The sequence below is a fragment of the Sus scrofa genome, chromosome 15, assembly GCF_054392235.1.
Source record: "Sus scrofa isolate SSC_HxYL_T2T_F1_AM1 chromosome 15, Sscrofa_HxYL_maternal_Yorkshire_Landrace_v2.0, whole genome shotgun sequence".
Lineage (NCBI taxonomy): Eukaryota > Metazoa > Chordata > Mammalia > Artiodactyla > Suidae > Sus > Sus scrofa.
Genome location: NC_139397.1, coordinates 96,733,648 through 96,750,115, shown reverse-complemented (window position 1 = coordinate 96,750,115; position 16,468 = coordinate 96,733,648). Strand labels below are relative to the sequence as shown.

At 42.6% G+C, this 16,468-nt stretch overlaps 1 long non-coding RNA gene across 1 annotated transcript in view; it reads right to left on the bottom strand.

Moving 5' to 3' along the window:
* LOC146396001 (uncharacterized) overlaps positions 1-16,468 on the bottom strand; it is an 881,025-nt gene that overhangs the window by 647,233 nt on the left and 217,324 nt on the right. The window lies entirely within an intron of this gene.

Genomic DNA, 16,468 nt, shown 5'->3' with positions numbered 1-16,468 from the left:
TAAATCATTTGGGTTTTCCAATAAAATAACAATTTTCATTTTCTTCCCTCTTCCCAGATGAACGTATTTATTATTTTTACCCAAGAATATGGGCTGCGGTTGGCTGCTGGGCTGCCCTGGCATGGCACCTTTTGGAAAGGGGGTTTGATTTGCGTTGTTTGCACTTAAGAAAATACATAGTCGGCTGAATGTCTAGCAACTGAAATTATAACAGTTCATCAAAACACAGTTCCCCCAGATATCCTTTCAAGAGCTGCAATCAGTTTTCCTAAAGAGTCCAAGAAAAGGGTGAGAACCGTGAGGAGGGGCAGACCACAGGGACAAGCCAGGACTGGAAGCAGGAAGTAGGTCGAGGAACTAAAGATTTGAAATAAAAGAAAGGAACACATGGGTCTCCTCCTCCGTAGACATCCAGTTTGAACCTAATCCAGCTTTGTGGGAAGTAAAATCACTATCTGATGTTCTGAGGCCACTTTGAAAATGCACTGGTAGTTTCAACCAGACTAGGGCCAATATTGAAAAATCAGAGTTCCCATTGTGGGTCAGCAGAAACCAATCTGACTAGGATCCATGAGGACGCAGGTTCGATCCCTGGCTTCACTCAGTGGGTTATGGAGCTGGCATTGCCCGGAGCTGTGGTGTAGGTCTCAGATGCAGCTCAGATCCGGTGTTGCTGTGGCTGTGGCGCAGGCTGGTAGCTACAGCTCTGATTCAACTCCTAGCCTGGGAACTTCATATTCCTCAGGTGTAGCCCTAAAAAGACAAACCCTACACACACACACACACACACATATGTAAAATCACCAGTACCTCTGACTCGGGCTGCGAGGCACAGCTATGGGCCCAGTGCCACTTACCATCAGGGTGGGGGCAGGGCAAAGGCAGAGCAGCCTGCTTACCGAGTTGGCCTCCAAGGGGAAGCTGGGGCCGTCCAGTCTTAGGCTACTCATTCAGTTCCTCTCTGGAGCAACAGAGAAAGAAGTGACAGGAGGCTAAGCTCCTTTAGTTGGGCATTCTTAATCCTCTAAGGTGACCACAGGTTTATTTTTTCCATACAGTAATAACTTATATATACACACACATACACACATAAACATATATGTGTATTGCATATATATATATATATATATACACACACAAATATGTGTATTATGTGTGTATATATATATAGTCATGGGCACACATATATATGCATTTGCATATACACACACACACGATTAGTAGTATTTACATAAAAGAGAGTATAAAACATTCTAGATTGTGGTGACGGCTGCACAACTGGATACACAAAAAACGAAAATTGCACATTTTAAATGGATAAATTTTATATGTGAATTATATCTCAATAAAAATGGTTTTTAAAAAATGAATGCATTTATCCCTTTATTTTCCTAAAAATATCATACCCTGGGTTTTGTTCCTGCTGTCTACTTCTTTCCGGCTTTCGTTTTAACTTCTTCAAGTCTTCGTGGTGCCAGGATATGCTCCGGGATGGCTGAATGTTGGTAAAGCATGATTGCTCTAGTCCAGTTTTAGAGCTGCCAGGTACCATGGTCCATGTTATGGGGTCAGCGACAAAAACGATACCAAAAACTGCAAGTCATCCAGAGTGATGCTCCTCACGTGCTCCTGCCCTCTCTCCCCACCCCCCTGGCTCCTCATGGTTGTCTCAGAGTGTGGATGCTCAGGTATCATCATTCAAAAGATGGCGCTTTGGTTGACACCTTCTACTTCTGACATGCCATGGGGTGGGTGAGATTGGGGGATACTGTGGTACATGTAAAAATTGGTGAGGTTTCTGGACTTTGAGGGGGGGGGTTGGCTTCATCTGTGGCATGAGGACGTTTCCAGGCAAGGGATCCAGTCCCAGCCACAGTTGCGACCTACACCACAGCTGCATCAAGGCCTAGTCCTTAACCCATGGCACCACAGTGGGGACTCCAATTGCTGGTTATTTTTAATCAGTCTCCAAAGCCAGTTCATATGCACTAATTCAGCCTGACAGTGCCTTGTGTGGTGTATATATAACTGCAGTTGTTTATAGATGAGAAAGTCTTATTAAGGATTATATTAGTTTCATAGGAGCTGTTCATTTCCTTTTTTTTTTTAATTTTTTTTTTGATGGGTTGGTAAATTAAGTGACTAATGCAGAGCAGTGCTTCCCAAACTATCTATTGGAAAGGTCAAATTGTGTAAAATTTCCAAGAGGTTGGTAACTTTTGTAAAACCAGTAAAAATAAATTACCAATAAATAAATAAATAACAAAGACATACAAAAGACAAGCCCCTATTTGCTGGTTTATTTTGTTTGGGGGGCTTTAAAATTTTTTGTTTGTAATTTTAACGTTCCACCTCTCCCCACCCTCCCTTCTGTACCTGTTTGCACACCCCAGTGTCCCCTCCCACACACCCCACACCAGTCTCACCAGACACTCCCTGCCCCCCTCCTATCAGGACATCTCACTCAGTAAAACCCCTCCAAGCCCCTCAAGGCTTGCTTGTCCCTCACCCTCCCTTTTTAAATATTAAATGATTGAAGTCGTTAAGTTACATTTCAATAAATAGTACCAAACAGGCATAACAGAGGAAAATTGAATTTTTGAAAACTACACACTTTGGAGTTCCTGTTGTGGCTCAGTGGAAAAAAGCCCAACTAGTACCCATGAGGATGCGGGTTTGATCCCTGGCCACACTCAGTGGGTTAAGGATCCAGCATTGCTGTGAGCTGTAGTGTAGGTTACAGATGCAGCTTGGATCCCGTCTTGCTGTGGCTCTGGTGTAAGCTGGCAGCTCTGACTCGACCCCTAGCCTGGGAACTTCCATATGCTTCATGTGCAACCCTAAAAAAGCAAAAACAAAACAAAACAAACCACCCCCCAAACCAAAAAACTACACACATTGTTCACTGAAAATGTCTAGAGGGGTGAATAGTAGAGAAAATTGCTCTTACATTTGTAATTTTTGTCATTCTGCCATCATAACATGAAACTGTAAGTGAAATAAATTTCCATATTAAAACCAATATTCATGCTTTTAATGAACAATTTGTATATTGATATTTAATTTTAATGTGATGGATGTTTGCTTCCTACTTACCTAATCTGGGATAGATTGATGACAATACTACTCAAAGAGAAAAATGCATATCCCAAACCGCTTCTATGTTTTAATAATACTTGAAATAGAGAAACCAGTCTTGCAGAGATGTATTCAGGGGAACAAAGAGAAAACAAAATATTCACTTTTAGCTTTTTCCCAAATGAAGCAAATAATACTCTATTTGCAAAACTTTCCAGTTCTAGAACAAAATAATGCCATTTTCAGCAACATGGATGGAACTAGAGACTCTCATACTAAGTGAAGTAAGTCAGAAAGAGAAAGACAAATACCATATGATATCACTTATATCTGGAATCTAATATAGGGCACAAATGAACCTTTCCACAGAAAAGAAAATCATGGACATGGAGAACAGATTTGCGGCTGCCAAGGGGGAGGAGGAGGGAGTGGGATGGATTGGGAAGTTGGGGTTAAATGCAAACTATTGCCTTTGAAAAAAATTCTTTTTGAATTTTTTCAATTCTTTTGCAGTAACTTGTTCCAACTTCTTATCCTGTAGAGTTACAGTTACACTTAAATTATTTTTTAATAACAACAAGGATTCTATCTTTAAAACTTTTGAGGTACAGGTGACAAATTAATCTTAAAACATGGCACCTTATAAAACACCTTACTAGTGCAACACTATACGCTGTTTAATGAAATGAGTCCATGGACCAAGCATTTGGATGTTAAGGCAATGTCAAACTGCTAAAAAAAAAAAAAAAAAAAAAAAAAAGTACCCCCTTACCCTCAATCTCTGCACATCTCTCACTGTGGACTAGTCATGGTTGATGGACCAGCACTGGGCCCATGGAGCACACTCTGAGCAGCACTGCTAAGCATTCCTTTAATTCATCAAAGTGACTGAAGTCATCTCTTGTGATGAACTCAAGCAGAAGACAGATGGTTGGGCTCTTAAAAGCTGAGATTTCATGATTCTGTGGATTGATATTAACCTAAAGGGAAGGTCCGGAAAAACTGCTGTTGAGTTCTTCATTTGAATCTTTTCTATTTAATAATTTTACCAATGGCTTAGACGAAAGTGTGAAATTAAAACCATCAGCCTCAAAAATAATAGTTTCTATTTATTAACTGCTTTCTTTGTATGATCCACACACTGGGCTAATTGTTTTACACTGATTGGTTCACTTAATCTTTAGAACAATAATTCCATAATGTAGGTACTATAACTATCCCCAACTTACAGACAGGAAAAGTTAAGTCGCTTCCCCAGGTTCACACTGCTACTTACTGGGGGAGCCGGGATTTGAATCCAGGCCCGCTGACTCCACATCCAAAGTTCTAAATCACTAAAACTGGCCAGAATTGGCACAATCATAAGTGAAGGAAGCAGGATACTTATAATATTCTCTAGGTGAACTCGCTGGGCAGAAATCAATACTATGAAATTTAAGAGAAATAAATATCAAGTCCTCTATTAAATTAGCATAAGTCAACTACACAAATGCAAGCTGAGGAACATCTGGCATGTCAGGGTCCCTTGGGATCATCTCATATCCTGCTGGCCTCACCTGGATACCAGCCACTGCAGCAGGGCACATCCATGGAGCCTCTGTGGGCTGTTTCTGCTAAGATCACCTCATTCAAAGAGCTTACCTTTCTGCCCTGAGAGTCTTAGGAGTCACACCTGAAGAAGACTGCTTGGGTAACTTGAAATAGCAGCTGGAGTAACATCTAACGGACCGAGGATGAGAGCTAATGGATAAGTACGTTTTGCTGTCAAAGCTTTTAACCGAGAACAACTTGGACAAGCATTCTATAGCCCCAGAAGGTCCTGGTAAGATCCAGTCCCAGTTGCCTTCCGCAGAAGCTAACTTCATAAGGCACCTTGGATTGGTTTTTCTCCCTCTCTGTTTTATGCTCTCCGATCCACCGCTAACCCCAGGAATCACCTCCAAAGACACATCTCGTACACAGGCTCTTGTCTCAGACTCTACCTTTGGATAGTGTCTTAGTTCAGGCAACTATAAAAAAAAAAAAAGAAAAAAGAAATACCCTAGACTGGGTAGATTAGTCTAGGGTGTTTAGTCCTTATATTTCTGAAGGCTGGGAGATCCAAGATCAAGGTGCTGGCAGATTGGTGTCTGGTAAAAGCCTACTTCCTAGTTCACAAAGGGCTGACAGCTCATGTGTCCTTGCATGGTGGAAGAAATGGAGCCTTTTTCATAAAAAGCATGGATCCCTCATGATCTAATCCCCTCCCAAAGGCCCCACACCAAATACCGCCACACTGGGGATTAGGTTTTAAGATGGGAGTTTGGGGGACAGTCTATTGCACCAGGTGAACACACTGGCCTGGCAGCAAATCATGTAAAAATTAGATCTTACTAGATGAAAAATTCAGCCAAAGACAGGAATGTGATACGACAGAAAGAAGGGAGAAAAGAGGAAAGGACAGGTAAGAAGATGGAAAGGAGGAAAGGGGGGGAAGAACTTAGCGTAAAGGCATTACCATCTGAAGACCTGCAACTCTTCAGTTGGCCATTACCATCTTACGATTGTCAGCATCCATACAGACTCTGTACTTCTTATATTAGGGCTCTTTGGATAATTTTGTGGGTATGAGAAGGGTTTGAGTGACCCCCCCCCAACACACACACCATCACGATCCTTAATTCAGTTCCCCTGCAATGCAACTCTCCAGCTCTGTGCTCAGACCTCTGCAGCCTTCTCAAGGGCAGAGCTCCCATACCCATTAAAGGATGTTGGCTGGGCACTCCTGGATTGTCAAGGGATTTGCCATTTGCTTTGTTTGTCTTATTTTGTTGTTTGTTTTTACTCCTTGGGCTTTTTACAAATGGCTCCCATGCTGCAGCATCTCTGAAGAAAAAGGCCTGCCACTAGGTAATGAGAATAATGCTAACGGTACCTTGGGTATATATATAGTACTTCTTTTCCTAAATGCTTGATGTGTCTTCACATCTATGACTATCTTTTTTTTTTTCTTCTTTTTTTTGTCTTTTTAGGGCTGCGCCTGCAGCATATGGAGGTTCCCAGGCTAGGGATCTAATTGGAGCTGTAGCCACTGACCTACACCACAGCCACAGCAACGTGGGATCCCAGCCGCGTCTGCAACCTACACCACAGCTCCAGGCAACACCGGATCCTTAACCCACTGAGTGAGGCCAGGGATCGAACCCACAACCTCATGGTTCCTAGTCTGATTCGTTAACCACTGCGCCACGACGGGAACTCCCACACATCTATGACTATCTTCATGACATCCCTATGAAGTGGGCCAAAGCAGACAGCACACAGGTGAGGATCTAGCCTGTCAGGTTTCCAGGGTTCCTACTAGAAAGCTTAAGAGCTATTGACTGAGTCATAGGCACTTTCAAAATCTCGTGACTTCTAAACTAAAAGGAATGGATCATTTGTCTAATGGTTTTCTTTGCTTTTGGGTCCTTTCCAAAGTTAATTACCAAACCTTAATTAGTTCTAGTTATGAGATCTCTGAGTCTATGTTCTTTGTGAACATATGCTACTTGATTAGTTAAGTCTAAATATTTATAAAACCCTTCAATCTAGTAGTTTGTCTTCTCTGATCATGGTTGTCTGTATCTCCTCATAAAACAAGACACAGAGGGATGCCCGCCTTAGTGTCCAAAGCTTGCAGGAAACGAAGGACCTTCTACTCCCCCTTATTTTACTTTCTGTGTTTTAGTTTTTTTTTTTCCCCCCTTTTAATGGCTGCACCCACGGCATATGGAAGTTCCCAGGCTAGGGGTTGAATTGGAGCTACAGCGGTCAGCCTACGCTACAGGGTCTGAGCAGCATCTGTGACCTATGTCACAGCTCACAGCAACACCAGATCCTCAACCCATTGAGTGAGGCCAGGGATTGAACCCACATCCTCATGGATACTAGCTGGGGTCTTAACCTGCTCAGCCACAATGGGAACTCCTGTGTTTTAGTTTTAATTGGAGACTATGTGAGCAGGAGATGTTGGAGCAGACTGAAACAGGTAATTTACCATGACATTCGAGAGGGTGGGTGTATCAAAGATGATGAAGGGGCCAAGTTTGTAGCATAAGTAATGACCACACAGCATTTTTCCACATCGGTGGCTTCGTGGTATCCAAAAAATGAAAAACTGTTTCCAAGTTACCCCTGAAGACCTGTTCCTACCGAGGTCTCTCTGGGGTGCTTTGACCATGCCTGGAGACTACACCGAGCAAACAAAAATCCAAGCCATTTGTCTGAATCTGAAATTATTCCCCCACAGATGCTTACAGAAGACCCACGTGTATGTTCACATGAGAAAGAAAATTGGTCCATAGCTTAACTGCTGTGTTTCTTAGCTAAGGTCTTTGGATAAACTCCAAAGCAATAAATCATCACATGTGCCAGGACAGAATTTTTTTTCTTTTTGATGGTTAGAGCTATCTATATGGCTCTAATATATATTGCTACATGATAATAATGGACACCTGGCATTTGTATACCATTGTCCAAGTTACAAAGTACTTTCTCATTTACAATAAACATGTCAGCAGAGGTACCTTGGACTGATCTATTAAGGTAGTATGGTGTGGGACAGTCCTTTCTCAAGAATGGAGATGAAGATAAACAGATCAAAAGAGCGTTAGCAGGAAAAGTGTTTTTGGTTTTGTTGTTGTTTGTTTGTTTGCCTTTTCTAGGGCCGCACCTGTGGCATATGGAGGTTCCCAGGCTGGGGTCGAATCGGAGCTGTAGCTGCTGGCCTACGCCACAGCCACAGCAACGTGGGATCCAAGCCGCATCCGCAACCTATACCACAGTTCACGGCAATGCCGATCCTTAACCCACTGAGCAAGGCCAGGGATCCAACCTGCCGCCTTATGGTTCCTAGTTGGATTCGTTAACCACTGAGCCACAACAGGAACTCCAGTAAAAGCTTGCTATTTATTTATTTATTCATTCATTCATTTTTATTCACCTGCAGCATATGGAAGTTCCCAGGCTAGGGGTTGAAACAGAGCTACAGCTGCCAGCCTACACCACAGCCACAGCAATGCTGGATTTGAGCCCCATCTACGACCTACACCACAGCTCATAGCAACACTGGATCATTAACCTACTGAGCAAGGTCAGGGATTGAACCTGAGTCCTCATGGATATTAGCTGGGTTTGTTACCACTGAGCCACGACAGGAACTCCCGTAAAAGCTTTTTAAGAAGTTGCAGAGCATACTTTTTGAATGGGGGTCGAGGGCATGAAGAGTCAGAGAAAACTGAAGTTAAAGTTAAGAGGTAGTAAAAATACAAATCAGCAGAAGGAAGTACAGAAAATATGTAATATAGGTATAAACATATATAGTACAGTGGTCACCAACTCAAATGCCTTCATTTGAATAAAGCAAATGTATTAATTTGCAACTTTATGACAACAATATATGCCAAAAAAGTCAACTTCAAAATTTGGTCTAAACATTGAACTGCCAAATAAAGCACATCTTCAGACCATTTTTCAGCTTCTGAGCCACCATCTTCTAAAGCCTGGAGAACGGGGAAGGGAGAAGCCAGTCAGTGTGGAGAGAGCAGTGGCGGTGCCAAGAGGACGGTGAGGTCACAGAGAACAGATACCACGAGGTGATGACCACGTCACCTGTGTGCAGCAGAGAGAGAGAGAGAGGAAGGACCACATGGGGCCAGGCAGTGCCCTCCATCCCTTGAGACTCTGCTTTCTGCTCCCAGTTCCAGTCCATGTGGGCTCCTGCAATAAATGCCTTTTCTGTTAAAAAGCAAGTATCTCTTCCCAATCGTCAGAACAGCAGGACAGAAACCACTCACATGGCTCTTCTGATTTTTGCAAAACCCTTACACAGGGGGGGGATGGAGACTGAAGTTCCTGGGGTCTGGTCTGCTACTGCTTTCAGTCCACCTTGCGAGTTTTACCTTCTGAGAAGGGTGGCTGAGAAGCAAGGGTGCATGTGTCCTCCTGGTGCAGCATGACATTTCAAACCTACTTGATTCTCAGTGGCCACAAGATCTTCCCTTTTCTGCCCTTAGCGAAAAGAGGACTTAGCGGTGATCTTACCAGTGCTGGGGCAGTTATCCTCTCAAATGGATCCAATTCTGTCTTTAAAAAAAAAAAAAAGAATGTATCCATATGTATGGCTGGGTCACTTTGCTGTACAGCAGAAATTGACAGAACATTGCAAATCAAGTATACTAAAAAAATTTTAAAGAAAGCATGCAGATGGAGTTCTCTCGCATTGCAGCAGGTTAAGGATCTGCATTGTCACTGAAGCAGCCAGGGTTTCTGCTGTGGTGTGAATTCGATCCCTGGCTCAGGAACTTCCACACGCCATGGGTGCAGCCAAAAAAAGAAAAAAAAAAGAGAGAGAGAGAGAGACATGTAGAGCATCTGAACACCTAAATTTGTTATCATGTGAAGAATATAAAGTAAATACGTAAAACAGTACAGCCATATGTTAACCTAAATAATGCTAATAAATCGTTAGGCTTAGCAGGAAATGGAAAATAGCTCATGGAATGATGAAGAGTTTGTTTATTCATAGAGCAGACGGCCACCATCCATCACGTTCCCAGTTCCCCTACCAAGGGCAGTGGCTAAAGGGCTTGGGTTGGGTGGAAAGGTTAGCCCAGGAAACCACTGTGTCTGAATTCTAAGGAAAGTACAGTTGTCACTCTAGGACAGAGAGACTCATCCAACAAGGGAACTTCGTAAGGAGAAGCAGCGATGAGTGGTCGGGGTCGTGGTGTTTGGAAGCAGTCAGGGTTGGATCCGTGAACGGGCTTTGGAGGTGGGGGTGGGGTGCCCGACACAGAGGAAATTAGTCCACACGCTAGCACCCAACCTACTGTGTGTGCAGCCTTGAAAGGTTACCTCACCTGGCTGAGCCCCAGTTTTCTCTTTGTAAAAGGAGAGAATAACAATACCTAAGTCAAAGGACTACTGCAAGTACCAGATAAGACCCGGCAAATGAAGTGTCAGCACAGTGCCTCAGACATGGAGCACACACAACAATTGTTAGTTACTGTGATTGCTTAGCCAGGGTGGCAGCCACAGAGCCCAGAGGCCAAGATTCCATGTCTTGAAGGCCAAACTAGGATGGCAAGTTTTCCCAGGCTTCTATTCGCTCTCAGAGTGAACGGGAAGTCTATTAATTTCAGGCGGGCAGATCACAATACTGGCTACAATTCACTTACTCATTAAGGAGACAGAAGTCACTCTCAGATTAAAGTAGAAAACAAAATCATTGCTATCAGAAATGTTCAGAACCTGGTTTGTAGGCTATTATTTTATTTCGTAACAAAAATTCGAGAAAGTAAATCATTTTTCTAGTTGATTATGAAGAAAAAAGCACAATCACCTGTGGGTGATATAAAACAAGGTACGTAATACATGCCAGCAATCTTGCATCAAAAGTCAGGGTAAGTCGAGGCTGGTAGTGCTGCCAGCTGTTGACGTGTCCCGTGAGGCGCTGTTACTAAACCCGTCGTGAAGGACGCACGCCTGTCCCCTAAGTTCCCTGGAACAGCGTGTGACGAGCAGTGGGAGGTAGGGAGGAATGAAGGCAAAGACTAACGAGAGGGCTATGTATTTTTGTTATGATTTTCAATTCTCAGGTTTTTGAATTATATCTTACTCATGATCTCTAGGGTATATTTATGGGTATCAATGACCACATTTTAAAAATCTTGGAAATAAAGAGGTAGTTATTTTTTTTGTTTTTCCTAATATTTATTGAGCACTTACTATGTGCCAGGCTTTGTGCACATACTTTGCATCATTTCAAAAATGTACACTTATTAATTGCAGTAACTTTAGTATCCCAGAGTCGTTTTCTTTCTCGAAGTGCTGTATCAATTTGAGCCATATATTCCTACAGTACAAGGTCTATGCAAGGGATAGGTTTTTTTTGTTTTTTTTTGTTTTTTTTTGTTTTTTTTTGTTTTTTTTTTTTTTTTTAGCTTGCTCGCAGTAAGTGATGAGAGAAATGACAGGAAATGTGGGATTCTGCCACCTTGGCCTCCCCACACGCCCTCCCCTCTCGCCCAAGGCCAAACTCATCACTCCATGCGGTAATGGAGGCAGACAAATTGGAGAGGCTCAACTCGGGGAGAGGCTGGGTATCTTTAGACCTCACTGGAGGCTGCTTCCTTTCCACCCAGCCTGTTTGTCTTCTTCAGATTCTCAGAGCCATTGCTCCAACTCCCCCAGGAACAGTCCCACAAACTGCTGGTTATCACTGGGCACCACAGGGGCCGAAGACCGTTTCTTCTTTCTCACTGACACAAACAGCAAATGGCTCTGCCAGAAGATAATACCTAACACCACACGATCCCACCACAGTGCGTCTTGGGGCTCAGATCCTGCATTCTCGCACGCAGCAAGAACACATGGACACGAAAATAAATACTTCTAATTAACAAATGAAAATACTTCAGAGCCAAGTGAGAGCTGTCAGCTGCTTAAGAAGCTTCCTTGGCCGCTGGGGCTGCCCATGACGGATCAAACCACTTAGACACATTAGATCTACAAAAGGGATGGGATTCTCAGACTCTTTCATCCACAGAATGGCTTTTTGGTTCACTCTGCAGAGTTTTTTTTTCCTATTTGTAATAAATGAGTTTAAGCCAGAATCAAATTTTGATACTTAAAAAAAAAAAAAAATCAGCCAGTACAATTGATAGCACCAGTTAAAGGAATGGAAACACTTTCGTATGGAAACAATGATTCATGAACTGCACCTCCCTACAGGAGATGAAACCATTTGGGCTTTCCTCAGCGATGCTTATATTACTGGCAACATTTTTAAAAACTTCATTACAGAGAGAAAATTTCAGCCTTCAATTTTTCTTCTTGAGAGGGTTCAGTGGTTGCTTTGGTATAGTGTGTCTCTTGGTGAGTGTGTGTGTGCGCACACACACACACAAAACTGTGTTTCATAAAATTAGATTCTAGCAAAGAGAAAGTGCATTTATGCAAAAGCAATTCATCAACCACTTCTGTGCTCAGAATTCACCGAGGTAATTTAGATACTTTAATGGCAAGGTAGTTTAGGTAGGTAGGAGGCCATGTCCCCTCCCCCAGCCTTCAGCTATGGTAATAGAAAACGTGTGCTCTAAATGAATCCTTTCAGGAAAGTAATTCTCGTTTTAATTATTTATCCACTACCAAATATAAAATATAATTACACAGCCAATGTCCATGGGAGCAAAATCTACAGCGCAGAATAGAGGAGAAGAGCTTTCTGCTTTGAGAAATTTTCCAAGAGGAAAAAAAGAACACATTACAAAAATTAAGATTAGCCAAATGCAGCTTTTAGTGCTAATCTGATTTTCCTAATGTTAGTGTGTAGCGCCCACGGCTTGCTCAAACACAAGGGCTGCAGAATTTGCAGTGTTTTCACCATGGCCTTGACCTTTATGATGTCAGACATATATTACTTCTCTGCTATAATTTACTATTGACATCATGGATTAAATTTGTTGTTTCAGCTAATGTAACTGAGCAAGCAAGGTAGATTGTGAAACCGAAGCCAGCTACTGAAATACGAGGGTTGTCAAGTATAAATTTACAAAAGATATTCAGACTGGGTGTGGAAGACAAAAATAAATGGACAAAGAAGCTGTTTTTGACAGACTGCAAGAGGCTAGAGACTTCAACTTGAACATTGTAAATCCAAATGTCACGAAACACTGCTGCCGGAGTGAGAGATGCGTCTATTCCTCAGGAATATAAATGGTGATGGGAAACCAAACTTTCAAGATGCTATGCGTCTTTGAAAAGCACATCCCTGCTGCCTGACAACAAACTCACCCAGCTCGTCCTCCCCTCCCCCACCCTGGCCTGAACATCACTGCAAGTCCACAGCTGGAACCAGTAATGACCGCAAAGCCAGGGTTTCCCGAGACACCGTTTGGACAAGAAGCTAAGGCATGTCAAGAAATACATCAAGATGCATTTTTTTTTTTTAAGAAAAATAAATTACCTCAGTGGCTGTATTTCCCCAAATGTGAGCCATGACCAGTTTTCACGTCTCATACAAATAACGTTTTTAATACCAAGGTATAAGTCGCTCTGGAGGGGATACTGTAACCACTGAAACATGCAAGGGTGCTCACATCACTCAGCATGTACGCCTCGGAAAGTGATCAAGCTACCTCCATGACTGGTCTCTTAGAATAACAGTCTGGTAGGTAGGGCCCAGGCTGAATGAGTCGGCTAGGTCATGGTCAGGCTTTCTTTGGTGCCTCCCTAGAGTTTTATTTTCTCAGATACCCCGCCAACTAAAAAAGGTTTTAGAACAGCTGAAATCAGAACACACTAAATGTAGGCTATGCAGGAGAGTTCCCGTCGTGGCTCAGTGGTTAACGAATCCGACTAGGAACCATGAGGCCGCGGGTTCGATACCTGGCCTTGCTCAGTGGGTTGAGGATCCGGTGTTGCCATGAGCTGTGGTGTAGGTCACTCAGTGGGTTAAGGATCCGGCGTTGCCATGAGCTGTGGTGTAGGTCGCAGACGCGGCTCGGATCCCGTGTTGCTGTGGGTCTGGCATAGGCTCTGATTGGACCCCTAGCCTGGGAACCTCCATATGCCACAGGAGCAGCCCTAGAAAAGGCAAAAAGACAAATACAAATGACAGGTGGCTAGCTCAAGAAGCAAAGGAAGCCTGGAAAGTGGAAATACCTTTCTATGCCATGGCTTGTTGTTATGGACAACACCCACGTGGGTTGCTTGGTGTAGTCTAGGGTTAGACGATTCATGGGCGTGTTTGATGGGCACACATTTAGGGGGATGAATAGCCTGGGGTTCCTCTTGTCCCTATAAAGTCAGTCACTTGCTATCCAACCTTTTCTATGGAAGGCAAGAGAACTCTATGCAAGTCTGTGAGTCAGATATACAATGAATATTTATGGCATAACACCCTAGTGCTTTATGCTGGAATGGGCCTTGAAATAAATCGCCATCGTTACACATAGATGGGGGCCTTAAGTTCATAGTTCAGTGTCCATGTGTGTCTATGTGTGAGAGAGAAAATGCATAGTTTAAGGGCAAATCTAATGTGGGAAAATGAGGACACAAATACTTTCTTTGCTCCTTGATCCAAAGAGTGCCTCTGAATAAGCTGTCAAAATGGGGCGGAGCAGTGTTTTCAGGAAGTCATGGAAAGAAATGATACCAAAATTTTTCCTTCATGTCCACTTTAGTTGGCCATGGAGATCCCTAGATGGAAAATAAGGTGACCTTCAGAGTCCCATCACTGTCTTGGTATGAGAATCCTGGAAGGAAGACGTGCTATGAATCTAGTCCAAAAAAAAGAGACCAAGAGCCCCTGAGCTGACTCCAGAGCAACCTACGGGAGATTCACAACCTGCACAGGAGGCTCTACCTCGCCCAGACCTCTTGACGTCTCTTTCAGTTAATTTGCAAGTGATTGACTTCAGGTTAATTGGACATCCTCCAGGGCCCCCTTTCCTGGTGTAACTCAAATGCTCACAGTCCCAGGGCTCCTTGATTCTTGGGTCCCCACAGGGGTGGGAAATTTATCATAAAAGCTGATGGCTTAATTCCTTCTGAAGAAAGTATTACCAGTTCTTTATTTGGAAAAATACCTCCTTTGTTTAAGAAAATCCACAACTCTTACTTTGCCTGACGCTAGCACTTAGTCAACAGTCCATCTGATATTTTCATGAGCTGTTTACATTGGACTGCAGCCACGTGTATTAATTTATCTCTATCTCCCTCCAGGCCAATGGATTAGTTCAGATGTGTTCAGCTGCATTTAACAAAAATCCAAATGCAGTGGCTTAACCAATATTCCCTCATATATCACAAAGTTCATGGGTAACGTGCACAGTTGGTACAGTAGTTTTTAAACCATCCCACCAGATTCTTGTTCTTCATTTTAACATGTAGCTTTCATTCTCCTGGCTTCACATGAAGGAGGAGAAAATGGCAAGAATGGAGCTTTTTTCAGGAAAAGAAAACTTTCCCAGAAATACTCAGCAAAATTCTACTTGACGTAAGAGAAATTTCACTAAGAATTCCCTTACTAAGATATTCCACTGAGAGTAATCTCATTTTGACCAAAAGAGATGGGAAAACAGATGTGTTATCTGGGCACAATGCTGTCAAGAACAAAACAAGAGGTCTGTGGTCGAGGAGAAAGGGAAAGAATGGGGACCAGGTAGACAGAGGGATGTGTAGCTACATCCATGTACCAAGTGACTCCACTGTATGTGCTTGTTGATATGAATTATGGATGATGCAAACTTTAATACTACTCTTAATTTTTTTCTAACACACATACACACACACACACACTTAAAAGCTTTCCATAATAATATTTTTTCTGAAGACTGGAAAGACAATAAATTATCCAGATGCTCCTATATAAAGTCCCTTAGACATTTCCTTATTTGTAAAAATGACAAGAACACTGGATGTTGAGACAGAAAACCTGGGTTTGGGGATGAATTTTGCTCCCAGCTATGTTATTTTTCCTCCAACTGGTCTGACTGCCTAAAATTTTGGTGTTTCTACACGTCCATTCTCCACCCAACAGACACATATCTCACCACTGCTTCATGCGCTTTAAGAGCATGGCTTGAAACCCAAGGTCCCCAGGATCTGGTCCCTGCCTATGTCTCCTGCTTCACTGGTACCCTTCTCCCCTGGGTTCCTCTCACTCTGCCACACCAGCCTCCTTTGTTGCTTTAACCATGGCAGTCACTGTTGGCCTTTGTGTTTGCTGGTCTCTGTCTGGAATGCTCCGCCCCAAGGTCTTCAATGACTGGCTCCTTCTCACAGTTCAAGTCTCAGTTCAAATGCTACCTCCCAACAATGATAGCTAAATATAACTTTCCACCCAAACCCTATTACAGAACCCTGTTTTTTCCCTTCAGAGAGCATACCATGATCCTTCATCATCTTGATAATTTATTTATTTGCTTATTGTCTGCCTCCCTTGAGAATGTAAATTTTTTGAGAACAGGAACCTCCTCTCTGTTCACCAAGGGTAATGCTGGTATGCACATAACAAATATTTGATGAATAAATGAATGAAGAACTAGAGACTTTAACTTGACCTCAACAATCCCTTCTAGGGCTAATATCCTATGATTTCCATCTCACAGGGCTACTCTGAAGATAAAATGAGACAATGTCTATGCGTGTATTTTTTAACTAGTGAGCAGTGCACAAATGTTAAGGCTTTTTAAAAAATAGAGTGGTTTAGGGCAATTTGTATACTGTTAAACCAAACTTAGCCCTCTGAACATTGTTTACAAAACAAAGCCTGAAATGATAGGAATTATATCCAGAGCAAATAAAGCATTTTAAAATAAAGTATTTTCTAAAGAGGTGACATTCTGGAAAATAATATCAACTG